General features: G+C 41.1%; 1 long non-coding RNA gene across 1 annotated transcript in view; it reads right to left on the reverse strand.

Moving 5' to 3' along the window:
- LOC142047084 (uncharacterized) overlaps positions 1-12,329 on the reverse strand; it is a 154,612-nt gene that overhangs the window by 132,344 nt on the left and 9,939 nt on the right. The window contains exon 2 of the long non-coding RNA XR_012656231.1: positions 6,375-6,528. This is a non-coding gene — a long non-coding RNA (uncharacterized LOC142047084). The remainder of the gene's footprint in view (positions 1-6,374; positions 6,529-12,329) is intronic.

Consider the following 12,329-nt stretch of genomic DNA (forward strand, 5'->3'; position numbering starts at 1 on the left):
AGATACTGCGCAGAACCCTCAAACTCCCAGGCCTCTGGTAGAGGACCCGAGGTTGAGGAAGACACATACCACCCATAGGGGTGAGAGGGGAATTTTTTTTTATATATATATGCGCTTCTGTAAGGCAGTCTGATCCCGCCAACTGCTCCACATATGTAGACCACTGTCCCCATTGAAAGCCCCCTTGACTTCGTTAGGGTTCTGCCTGGGTATGAGGTTCTGCCCACACAAGCAGGTTACAGGATCAGGGCGTAAGTGACTGAAAAACTAATAGACATGGTCTTTTATCTTTGGTGTTGGACTTTGACTCTGAAGATCTAGGTTCAGTTCCTCTCTTAACTAAGAGTCAAACTATGTGTTCTCCCTGTTGATGTGATCAACATCAGGTTTGGTATCTTGGAGTTAGATGGAAAGCGCAGATTTCAATTTAGTGGATTAGAACCTGGAAGGATGGGTACTGCAAAATAGAGTATAGCCTGCTGATCTCTTGATTTACTTTTGCAAATGGTTCCAATACACCCAAAACTATAGATCAATGAATTTTTCCCCTGATGGTACTTTAAAACATACTCTGGGAATTATTCAATGAGCACAAAATCTGTAAGTTCACCAGTTCTCAAACTCTGGGTCAGGACATTTTAATGGGATCGCTTAGACTTGCTGGGGCACAGGGCCAAAGCTGAAGCCTGAGCCCCACCACCCCAGGTGGCTGGGGGATCAGGTTACAGGCCCCCTGCCTGGGGCTGAAGCCCTTGGGCTTCGACTTTGGCCTGCCCACCCTGGACAGTGGGGCTCAGGCTTTGGCCCTCCCACCTGGAATGGCGGGGCTTGGGTGGGCTCAGGTTTCAGTCCCCACTCCTGGGGTCATGTGCTAATTTTCATGATCAGAAGGAGGTCCCGGTGCAATGAAGTTTGAGAACCCTTGTTTTAGTTGACGACATAAAAGAAATCATGTGAGACCTAGGTCCTCGTCTGGCAAGTTCTTTCAGATGTGGATGCCTGTTCACTAAGAACTGAACTGAGATCAGCAACTCATTGTACATGGTTATCAGATAGTAAAGTGTTGTGGTCTAATGTTTCTCTGTCCCCCAACAGCAATAGAATAGAAATATAGATTAAATGAGATAATTTAGGATGTTATTTTACTGAATAGATTCTGGATTTCAACTTCATGAAGGAAGTTTGCTCTTCACTACGTTATTGACTTGTATGCACACAAATATCTATTGACAACCATCCACATACGTTAAGTGTATGTAGAAAAGAAAGACTTGTGTTATGGATCTATCTACTTCTATGACCATAAGATCATAGCACTTCCCAAGTATTTATCCACACAACGCTCTGCTGAGGTACGGAAGCATTATGATCTCCGTTTCACAGATGGGGAGCTGAGGCACAGAGAAATTAAACCTGAGATTTTCAATGTTATCTAGGCTTTAAATTTACTTTCACTGGAACTGGGCATCAAAATCCCTTTGAAAATCTCTGCTTAAATGACTTGTCCAAAGTAGCCCAGGAAGTCTGTGACAGAGCCAGAAGCAGACCCCATGGTCAATCCACTGTGAAGGGAAAATGACACTTCAGAATCGGTTACTCGCTCCCGGTTGGAATTCTACCCTTTCCATAAGCAATTAGAGGGAAATAACATTATTTAAAATATGAATAGTGGCTAAGGTTTTGAGAAGTGACTTGTGATGTTGGGTGCCCAACATGAAGCACTTTAAAGGAGGCTCAGTACCCACTCTCTGCACTCAGGTGCCATTCTCATGCTGAACACCCTAAATGTGAGAGCTCCCACATCACTAGTCGCATCTGAAAATCTTAGTGTCAATACCTAAACAGGAGCCATGTTCTAGGAGCCTGTTTGACCTGCTTGGGACAGGAGAGGAAAAATTATGAAAGCTGGAAGGGTCCAAGATAATCATTGTGTTTAGTTTCTTCATGTTGGTGAGAAGAATTATTCTGTATTTTAAACAGATATAGGGGATACAGCAAAAAGAGCTTGGTGACACACCCAGACATGACCTGATGTGACAGACCCAGGTGCAGACATGACTGAAGCTGGGGTTTGATAGGTATTTCTCCACAGGTACAGGGATGCTGGACTATACATGAAATAAGTTCATCTGCCTGTCAGATGGTGGTGATGCTTTTGAAGTTACCCAGTTGTCAGCAGCAACTGTATAATCTCCACAAACTTGCTAAAAACCAGGAAGCTTTCCCATGACCTGAGGAACTTCCAGCTTCTTCAGAGTATGACTTGGCCCATCCGCTTGGCAACAACAATCTCTAGGAAGACATTATCCTGATAGGCTGCTCTTTATGGTAGCCCCCAGTGAACACAGGGTCCAGTTAAACATCTCTGTCTGGTTATCAAAGCACTACATGTAATTAGACTTAGCTACCTGAGAGAAACATTCTGTCTTTGTGACCCAGGATCTTCCACCAGTTACATTCCACAGTAGTGAAACAGTTAACCAATGCAGTAGGCTCATGGCCATAAAATAAACGCACCAGGGACTGTGGAACTCACTGCCAGATGGAATAAGAATAACCACAAGCCTCATCGAGTTGAAATCTAAATGCCAAACCCACCCCCGTGTTCAAACTTTCCCAGAGCAATACCCTCACTCTCCGATTTTTGTATTCACTTATGTTAAGACCCCCACTCCTAAACCAGCCTCCTCATGGCAGAGAAGGAAGAGAGCGATGTCATTGTTGGGATATTATTTAGTGTGGTGATGAGTGTTAATACTAAGAATGTAGGTGGGTGGGTGAATGGATAGTACATTCACATCAGTTACGTGTAACCAGTGGTTAGATGAGGCGGCCTATTTGGAACCAGGAACCCCTGGTTTCTATTCATTGTTCTACCACCCCATCGGGGAATTCACCCACCTGAATCAGCAGAACTTGGAAATTCATGAATATCTTGTGCCTCAACATTGGCTTCTTGGTCCTCTCTAGACCCGTAGCACCAATTTCTTCTGGAACAACCCAAGGCAAAAGAGTTCATGTGAATAATAGTGGTAGTTCTTATTTTGTGAGTTGTTCTTTGTATAGTATGGTATTTTAGACTAGTAACCAAGGATTTAGCTATTTGGTTGCGTAGGCATATAGGCTAAACCAAAGTCTTTAGGAGCTGCTGTGTTCCTGTCGGCTAGAAGTGCGTGTGAAGAAATGAGTGATTATATATTGTTGCAACTAACGTTACAATCTGCATCTACATGTAATTAAGTGAGAAGTACAGTTTGAGAGCTGCTGTTTTGATGTGTACGTGTCTTGGAATCTCAAAGAACAAAGGTAACTTGGGCAAAGAAAGCGATGCGAAAAGCCAGGTCTTCAGCTGGTGTAAAACAGTGTAGCTCCATTGATTTACACCAGCTGAGGATCTAGCCCTTGGTGTCACTTCTGTTGCCCAAGTTACATAGTACTACAGGACAATGCCCCACCCCTAACAGACAACAGAATTTGGAGGTCAAATCTCTTCCCAGAATCTGTCCAATCTGTCTGTTTATTTCTGATGTTCTCTGATGCAAGGACACATCAGAACGCTGCAGCCTTGGGGAGAGTATTTCTATACCTCTAAAATCTTGTGTCTGACCCTTCAACCCAAAAGCCTCTCCAGGGAGAAGAGAGGAGAAGACAATACTTTGATTCCTCCATTGAGAAAGTCCGTACAGCCGAAGCCAGGTAGGAGAATTTAGACCTTTGTTCTCATTTGGTGGATATTTATAAGGATTAGTATTATTAGATGGTTACTGAACACTTCTTGGAAAACAGAAGTGGGATACAGTCTTCTGATTTAAAAGAAAATTCATATAAAAGTACAAAATGCATAGATCTTTGGGTAATGTTTCCTCATTCTAGTTTGTCAAAACCTATCAGTGAAAAAGTGATGTCCTACACCTTTAGTGTGTCACTGATATTATGGTAAGTAGCCAGAATTCTTAAGCAAAAGAGAATGTTGCAAACTGAAGAGGGTAGGTCTTATAGTATATTCTTGTTCTCTCTTCTAGATTTCCACTTCCGGAAGGTCACCTGCCTACATCAGTCCACTTTATTTTCAAAGAAAAGGAGAAGACACTAATTCTCTCCTATAGTTCAAATAACTCATCGTATCGCTTCACCTTGGGGTTATCAATGTACCATAAATAGCAGTCCTCTCACACAGTCACCCAGAACCAGCCTGGAGGCTTATTAGCCTCGCAATCTAGGAGAATGGGCTAATTCAATTTTGCCTCCTCCCAGACTCTTGAACTCAATACAGGTAGAGACCAGAATCTGAGCCATAAACTCCAGATGCTGCTGGATAAGATACTGTATCTGAAAATAATCAGAAGTCTGATTCACAAGGAAATGCCAAGTTTTCACCAATGTGCAGCTGTTGAAATTGATTACCCCTGATAGAATGCTAGATATATTTGTTATTTGTACAGTTTGATTCACTTTTATGACCTGTGGTTCTCAAACACTTGTTTAATAAAGACAGAACTCTGTTAGGGTTGTATCTACTTGTAAACTTTAAAAAAACAACACAACCATGTACCTAGGAGATAAATTTCATGAGTTAATAAATTTACAGATTTTAAGGCAAAACGGGACTATGCCGAACCTCTAATCCAGGGGTAGGTAACCTATGGCACGCGTGCCAAAGGCGGCACACGAGCTGATTTTCAGTGGTACTCACACTGCCCAGGTCCTGACCACCAGTCCAGGAGACTCTGCATTTTAATTCAATTTTAAATGAAGCTTCTTAAACATTTTAAAAACCTTATTTACTTTGCATACAACAATCGTTTAGTTATGTATTGTCGGCTTATATAAAGAGACATTCTAAAAACGTTAAAATGTATTACTGGCACGCGAAACCTTAAATTAGAGTGAATAAATGAAGACTCGACACACCACTTCTGAAAGGTTTTCGACCCCTGCTCTAATCTAACCTCCTGCAGAACACAGACCATAAAATAAGTAATCTTGAAAATCACATCTATGCTTGTTGTCAGATATTTTGAGTTTAGCCCTCAGCCCTCCCACTTTGGGCTATGAGTTCATCAGATTTAATAGCAGGATTATGCTGGGTCAGAACTTGGGTGGAAGATCCCCAAAGAACACTACAGCCCCTAAAGAAGTGATGCTAGATATATAGTAAAAGACACTCCTCATCTGGGATTATATTGAATTTTTATGGCAGACATCATCAGGTGGTAGTGTTACACATGCCAAGTTCTTTTTCTTAGCATCTAAGCAAGTTTTTAGTCTTGGGAAGACAATCTATATATTGTACTTATGCAAGGTTCTAGTTAGTGGAAGCTGTGTGAGCAGCAGGAAAGTTTGCTCTCTACTTTGATCTCTGATTAGAGTTAATTCTGGAGGCATAGTTGGTCCCTGGGAACTGGACATTGGGGTTGCGCTGAGATTCCCAAAGTCTGGGATTGCCTTGCTTGCTGTTTGTGACACACACACCCGTTCTAGGCTTGGTGAATCTGTGTTAATAAAACAAGAGACAGAGAGAATGTACCCAGACTTTGTGACACTGATTTCTCCTCCACTGGGAAGCAGGCATGCAAAGCTGAGGAGGACATCCACTGCTACTTGTCAGAGAAACAACAGAACTAATGCCCAGTATGGAGGTGGCAGATACTCTTTGTGGGGTGGGTCTGGCTCATTGGATGGCTTTATGTGGCCTCAAGGACAAGTTTCTCAACTTTCATTTTTGTGTAGAATGACAGGTTTCGTTGTATTTTTAAGTATATTTCTAGCAGCACCTGCTTCCTCCTGAGTGCCTGGAGCCACCATGCAGGTAGCTCATGTTGAGCAGCCAGAGTGGTGCTTACTCTCTCTTATTCCTCTGCATGGATGTAGATTCCATTCACCATCTAGTCCCACATGTTCATATGACTCACATGTGAATGTGTGTTTCATGTCAGAAGGGACCATTCAGTCATCTAGTCTGGCCTCCTGCATATCACAGGCCATTACATTTCACCCAGTGTAATTTGTGTTTGGCTAAAACATATATTCCAGAAAGTTATCTGAACATAAGAGATGGAGAATCCACCACTGCCATTGGATAGTTTATGCCAGTGGTTAATCACCTCCAGTGTTTAAAAACATTGTGCCTAATTTCTATTTTAGTTAGTTCAGCTTCAGCTTCCAGCCATTTGGTTCTTATTGTGTTTTGTTTCTCTGCTAGATTAAAGAGCTCTTTAGTATCTGCTCTTCAGTATCTGCAAGGTATTTATACACTGTAATCAAATCAACTCTCTCAGGCCTCATCTACACTGAGGAGGGGAGGGGGATCGATTCAAGTTATGCAACTTCAGCTACGTTAATAACATAGCTGAAGTCGATATACTTAGTTCTACTCGCCGCGATGTCTTCACTGCAGTGAGTCGACAGCTGATGCTTCCTCATCAACTCCTCCTGTGCCTCTCGCTCCGGTGGAATACTGGAGTCAATGGGAGAGCGCTCAACAGTCAATAAATCGATCTCCGCTGGATCGATCGCTGCCTGTCGATCCTGTGGGTAATGTAGACAAGACCTCAGTCTTCTTTTTATAAGCTAACCAGATCAAACTTTTTAAGCCTCTCACTGTAAGGCATTTTCTCCAGCCCTCAAATCACCTTGGTGGCTCTTTTCTCCAATTTTTCAACCTCCTTTTTTAAAATATAGACAATGGAATGTGACACAATATTCCAGTATCGGTCTCACCAACACTGCCTCCCTGCTCCTGTTCACTGCTCTCCTCTTTGTACAGCCAAGAATCACATTAGTCCGTTTTGCCACAGCATCGTGCTGGGAGCTCATGTTCAGTTGCTTGTTCACTGTGACCCCCTAAATATTTTTTAGTGTCACTGCTCTCCAAAATACAGTCCCCCATTCTGGAAGTCTGGGCTGTACTGCTTGTTACCTTTGCATTTGGCAGAATTAAGATGCATTTTGTTTGAATGGACCCAGCTTTTCAAGAGATCTAGATCATTTAATGATGGAGCCAGGGCAGTCATATCATTTACCATTCCGGCAATGTTTGTGTCATCTAAAAATTTGGTCAGCAGTGATTTTATATTTACCTCCAGACTATTGATAAAAATGTTGACTAGCATTGATCCTAGTACCGATCCATGCAGAGCCCCACTAGAAACACTCCCTTTTGAAAAAAGCTGCCTTTGAAATCTGTCAGTTAGCCAGTTATGAATCTACTTAATGTGTGCACTATTGGTATTGTAGAGCATTCGTTTTTTTAAATCAGAATGTCATGGGATACTAAGTGAAATGCTGTACAGAAATCTTAAGTATATACATCTACCTTTATACCTTTATCAACCAAGCCACTAATCACATCAGAGTGGAATCAGGTTTGTTTGACAAGATCTATTTTCCGTAAAATCATGTTGACTGACATTAATTATATTCTTATATTTCAATTCTTTATCCACTGAATAACTATATCAGCTTTCCTGTTATTTTGCCCAGGGTTGATGTTAGAGGTTTTTCTCTGTGTCTGGTCAACAGGGGCTTTAAGTCCATTAATAGCTCTACCTTAAGGCTCTGTAGCTCAAGCTATAGAAAGTCATCTTTTAAGTTCAATTCCTGGGGTCAGCCACAATGGCAGCCATCACAATTAGATATCATCAAGTGACTAATTGACCACTAGCCAAATTGACCATATGTACACTGTAAAAAGTGTAATTACATTATTAGATATGATAACCTCTGTTGTTGGCCACTGGTTTAACCAAAGTGTCTAAATGACCATTAGTGCTAAAATTATTACTATTATATTCTTCTGGAGAATAACGTGTCTAGCCACATAAGATGCATCACAAAAGGGAACATGAAATATCAGCTATCATGTAACTATCCATAAACGTTGGGTTTCTACAAGGTGATTCTACTGCATCATAATTAAGAGTTTGAAAGTCAAATGATTTAAGTGCTAGTTTTAATTACTGATTGGTGAACTTTAGTGTGTTAGAATTGTCACAACTTTCCTTGAGGATTAATCTCAAACCAGGCAATACAGTGGGAAATTATTAACCTGTACTTTGGTTCAGCAATTATCTGCATTACAAGGTTTAGGCAATTAGCTGTTTAAGATGTCATTATATTTTGCCATCTGGTACACAGGAGTTTATGCATATGAGCAGGCATGTATTGAAGTGATTTTCACTATATGACTCTTGATCTCAACCCAAATCGTCTCTATAATGAGTGGAAGACACAGTGTACAGTACATTAGTGGCAGGTGCATACTATCAAGCTTCATTTTAATAGAGGACTTTCATTTTTCCATTTTAAAGTATTCGGCACAAGTGCTGGAAAATTAATTACATGTTGCAATTTAGCAAAGACCAAAGACATGTTATTGCAAAATGTTAAGGAACATCAGTTTTCAGAAAGGGAGCCACTAAATTTATGTTCTTTCCTTCTATACCATAGGGTCAAATTCTGCCTCCAGGTACCAACATGAGTGTCTCATTGAAGTCAGTGGGGAATGTCTGCACGCATCCTAGTGAACAGAATTTAACTCTCCGTGATTTATTTGTGAAACTCCTAAGAGAGTGGCAAATCTCTCAAAGCTGTGGATCAAGGGAAATAACAGAGCAATTTACATCGAGAGCAGACTGATAGGATGACTTGAAACCCACCTATGGTATGATACCTGTGAAACCCTTGACAGTGGTTAGCCAGCTGGTGTGCAGTGACTGCTACCTATTGCTGCGTACGTAACTGCATCTTTGTCACCTTGTGTTTCTCCCCACTCCTGTTTAGCTGTCTTTGTCATATCCACCTGTTGGCTCTATCTTAAACTTAGATTGTAAGCTCTCTGGGGAAGGGACTAGCTCTTTGGATATGTCTGGACAGTGCCAAGCTCAGTGGCATCCTGGCCTCCTGGCACCACCACAATAAAAATCATAAATATTAACAACAGACCATTATATAGAGTTACGATAGTACATGCTATTTCTACATATATGGGGCTCAGAGTACTTCATAATCATTATCAAATTAATCCCCCCATCATCCCTGTGAGGTAAACTGAGGAACTGAAAGGTTAAGTGACTTTCTTCAGTGCGGAAGAAATCTATAGCAAAGACCAGAATAGAACCTTGGGGGCCCCATACACAAGGGACTCTTCATAAGCAGAAGTACTTTTCTGAATTGGGGCGCTGATCCTTAGACCTGTGCTGATAGTATTACAATACTATCATTCATCTGTAAATACCAGGCACGAAAAATGTATATAGATGAGGAGGGAGAAATTACATGGATGGGATGGTTTGAGTGTTCAGAGGCAGGAAACGGATTTTCAGAGGAGGGAATTTCCCTGGCTTCTCCCACTACCAATAAATCACTGCCAACTCTCCACTATACTTTGTAGATGTTATATTCTAAAGTGTAATTCAGACAGTCTCATTGCTTAGTTCCTGCTACCCCAGTTTCAGAAAGTCCTCCTTTTGTGAAAGGTATTTAGTATCACACACGTGGATAGTTCACAGACATGCTGTGAAATGTGGTCAATCTTCTAGCAAATCAAATCTCACATGCATTTTTTTTAGTATTGCTTCTCATCTTATGTTCTGGATACTCTTAATTTCTTGGAGCATGAATAATAATTTAGGTCCAAGGGGCTGGAAAAAGTCATCTCAGCAAGGTATGCTTCCAATTACAGCCCCTGAAATTCCCAGCATGAGAATTGTGCTCTGTATGTCTGTTTGCACAAGTCGGAACTTCATTATTGAATTACATTAAAAGGACGCCCTCTAGTGTCCCATTTTATTAGATGGGTAAAAGAAAAATGAACTGCAGAGTCCATAAGGTTGTTAATTATTATTATTATATTAGTTTGGGGTGGGAAATTTTTTCTCCTAAGGGTTAAGTCACTCAAGGAAGCTGACATTAAATATTTGTATGGAATAGATTTAAAGCGTTCCTTCAGATCAGAATGTCTGGGATTTTGCATGAAAATATTTTTTTCTACAGGGCTGAGGGAAATGGTCCCAGAAGACCTAAGAAAAATATTACACAAATCTGTGCACACACACTAAGGTGCAGACTTGCCTCTTCTAGAAAATCAGTGCCGACGGGTCTATGGTTCGTTTTACCGTTAGTCAGAGATTATTACATAATATATAAACACTTTTCTCATAGAACAATTTATATATTGTTCTATGAGAAATATAAAAATGTTTAGAGAAATATAAGAGTATGTCCCACATTCATGCATGTGCAATGATATCCATCTGGAAAATAACTGGCAATGTTTTTCGAAGTGAAGCCAAATACTTATTCAGCCACAGAGCCCACTGATGAAAATAAACAGGTGATAAATATAAAGTAAGGGAAAACTAACATTCAGAAATGTGCGATATGTTTGATCTCCAGAACAGATTAACAATGAAAATCCAGACAGGAAGCTTGGTCCTGAAACTTTTACTCTCACACAAGTAGCCCCATTGGCTTCAGTGGAGCTACTCAGATAAGTAAGGATGGCTAAGGTGAGCAAGTGTAGCAGGATGGGACCCATATGTTAAGTTTGCTGGACCAAATCCTCACCTGATGTAAATTGATGTGTGAAGTCAATGGCGCTACACCAATCTATACCAGCTGAAGATCTATCTTCCTAGATAAATATGTCCTCTAACATCCAAATCACCCACTTACCCTTCATTTTATTCATAATTTATTTCTTCTTTACAAATATTCTTGTTTTCTGCAAGAAAAAGCATCTCTTCCGTTAAATAAACATAAGCCAGTCTTGGGAAAGACTGAAGCGTTAATTGAAGGTCACTGGAATTTTTCTGATCATTACAAATCCATTGCGAACAGAGCAGCCATTGAAAAGTGACACTGATGAATGAGGAGTGCAGCTGGTTTCCTTGGAAAAGTAGGGTTGCTAGTAGTGAGAAATGTGTCATTTATTTTCCCAGGAGAATGTTACTTTTTTTCTCTCTCTCCCCTCATCTCCAAAACCTTTAGAATTGTGTAAATATTCATGTTTGCAAAAGTTAAGATGAAGAAGACAGAGCAGGATGTAATTCCAACAGGATCATTCCCCTTTCCAACAGGCAAGTAATTAGAATAATTAAAATTGGGCTTTAGTAATAGCTCAGTGGTTTGAGCATTGGCCCACTATACCCAGGGTTGTGAGTTTAATCCTTGAGGGGGCCACTTAGGGATCTAGGGCAAAATCAGCTCTTGACCTGCTAGTGAAGGCAGGGGGCTGGACTCCATGACCTTTCAGGGTCCCTTCCAGTTCTATGAGATAGGTATATCTCTCTATATATATAACATATTATCAACACACCAAAGCTTAAGGAAGCAATGGTAAATATGTGGAAAAGATGCTGCATCTACATATTGGACTAGAGAACTTCATCTTGATTGTATTCTTTTGGCTTATAGTTGTCCTTCTATCTTTGAGAGTGGGGAGTCTCTCCTTTCCTTGCATGTGTTACATAAACCCATGCAATGACTTTCCCTTATTGTATAGAAATCCATACTCACATACCCCAGTACTCTAAGATTGTACGACAACAGTCAAAAAAACTGCCTTAGCACTATTATGAACTGTAATGTTTAATGCCATTACTGTAGAATATTGTAATGTTCTCTGAAGGGTTTATAGTTGCAGAGGAGCTGTGTAAAACTGTGACTACAGAGCAAAATTACTATGTCCTGCCAGACATCCTAGAACACTTATTCTCAAGGGCAGGTGCATGTATCAATACAGTTACCTTGGCCTTTTGCCATTGATTCTGGTTAAGCATTCCCCATCAGAATCTCCTCCCTACGTTAATGATAAATTCTGGGCCCACACTTTGGGTTGATTCCCCTGTGCTCCCCTGCTGGCTGCCTGTCAATTACCTTTGCATCCCCTAATCTACAGCAGTTCTAGGCTACTCTAAATCCCAGCCTGGTGCACTCAAGGGTTTGGAGCAGCAGCAGGACCAGATTTAGGGGTGGGCGACCACCTGGGGTGCCAGCCTTGGGATGCTGTAAAGTATTCAAAAGTTTAACAAATGGAGGTGGGCACTGAAGATGCTCCTTGCCTGCAGTGCCATTTGGCTTAGGGCTGGTCCTGAGCATCAGGAGAAACCCAGGCTCCATGGTGGGTTAGATTAACTCCATTGAAGGGCCTGAGACTGCAGGTCTTTCTGATTCAGATAATCCCATTGAAGCAATGGGATTATTTGTATGAGGGTGAATTCGTATGATTAAAGTTTTCAGGACTGGGCCTTTAGAGGGTCATAGAGGTGGGAATAGGAAGAGATTTCCTGCTGCAGCAAAAGGGAGAGCAAGAAAGTTGCTGGAACAGC

This window comes from Chelonoidis abingdonii, chromosome 7, assembly GCF_003597395.2.
Source record: "Chelonoidis abingdonii isolate Lonesome George chromosome 7, CheloAbing_2.0, whole genome shotgun sequence".
Lineage (NCBI taxonomy): Eukaryota > Metazoa > Chordata > Testudines > Testudinidae > Chelonoidis > Chelonoidis abingdonii.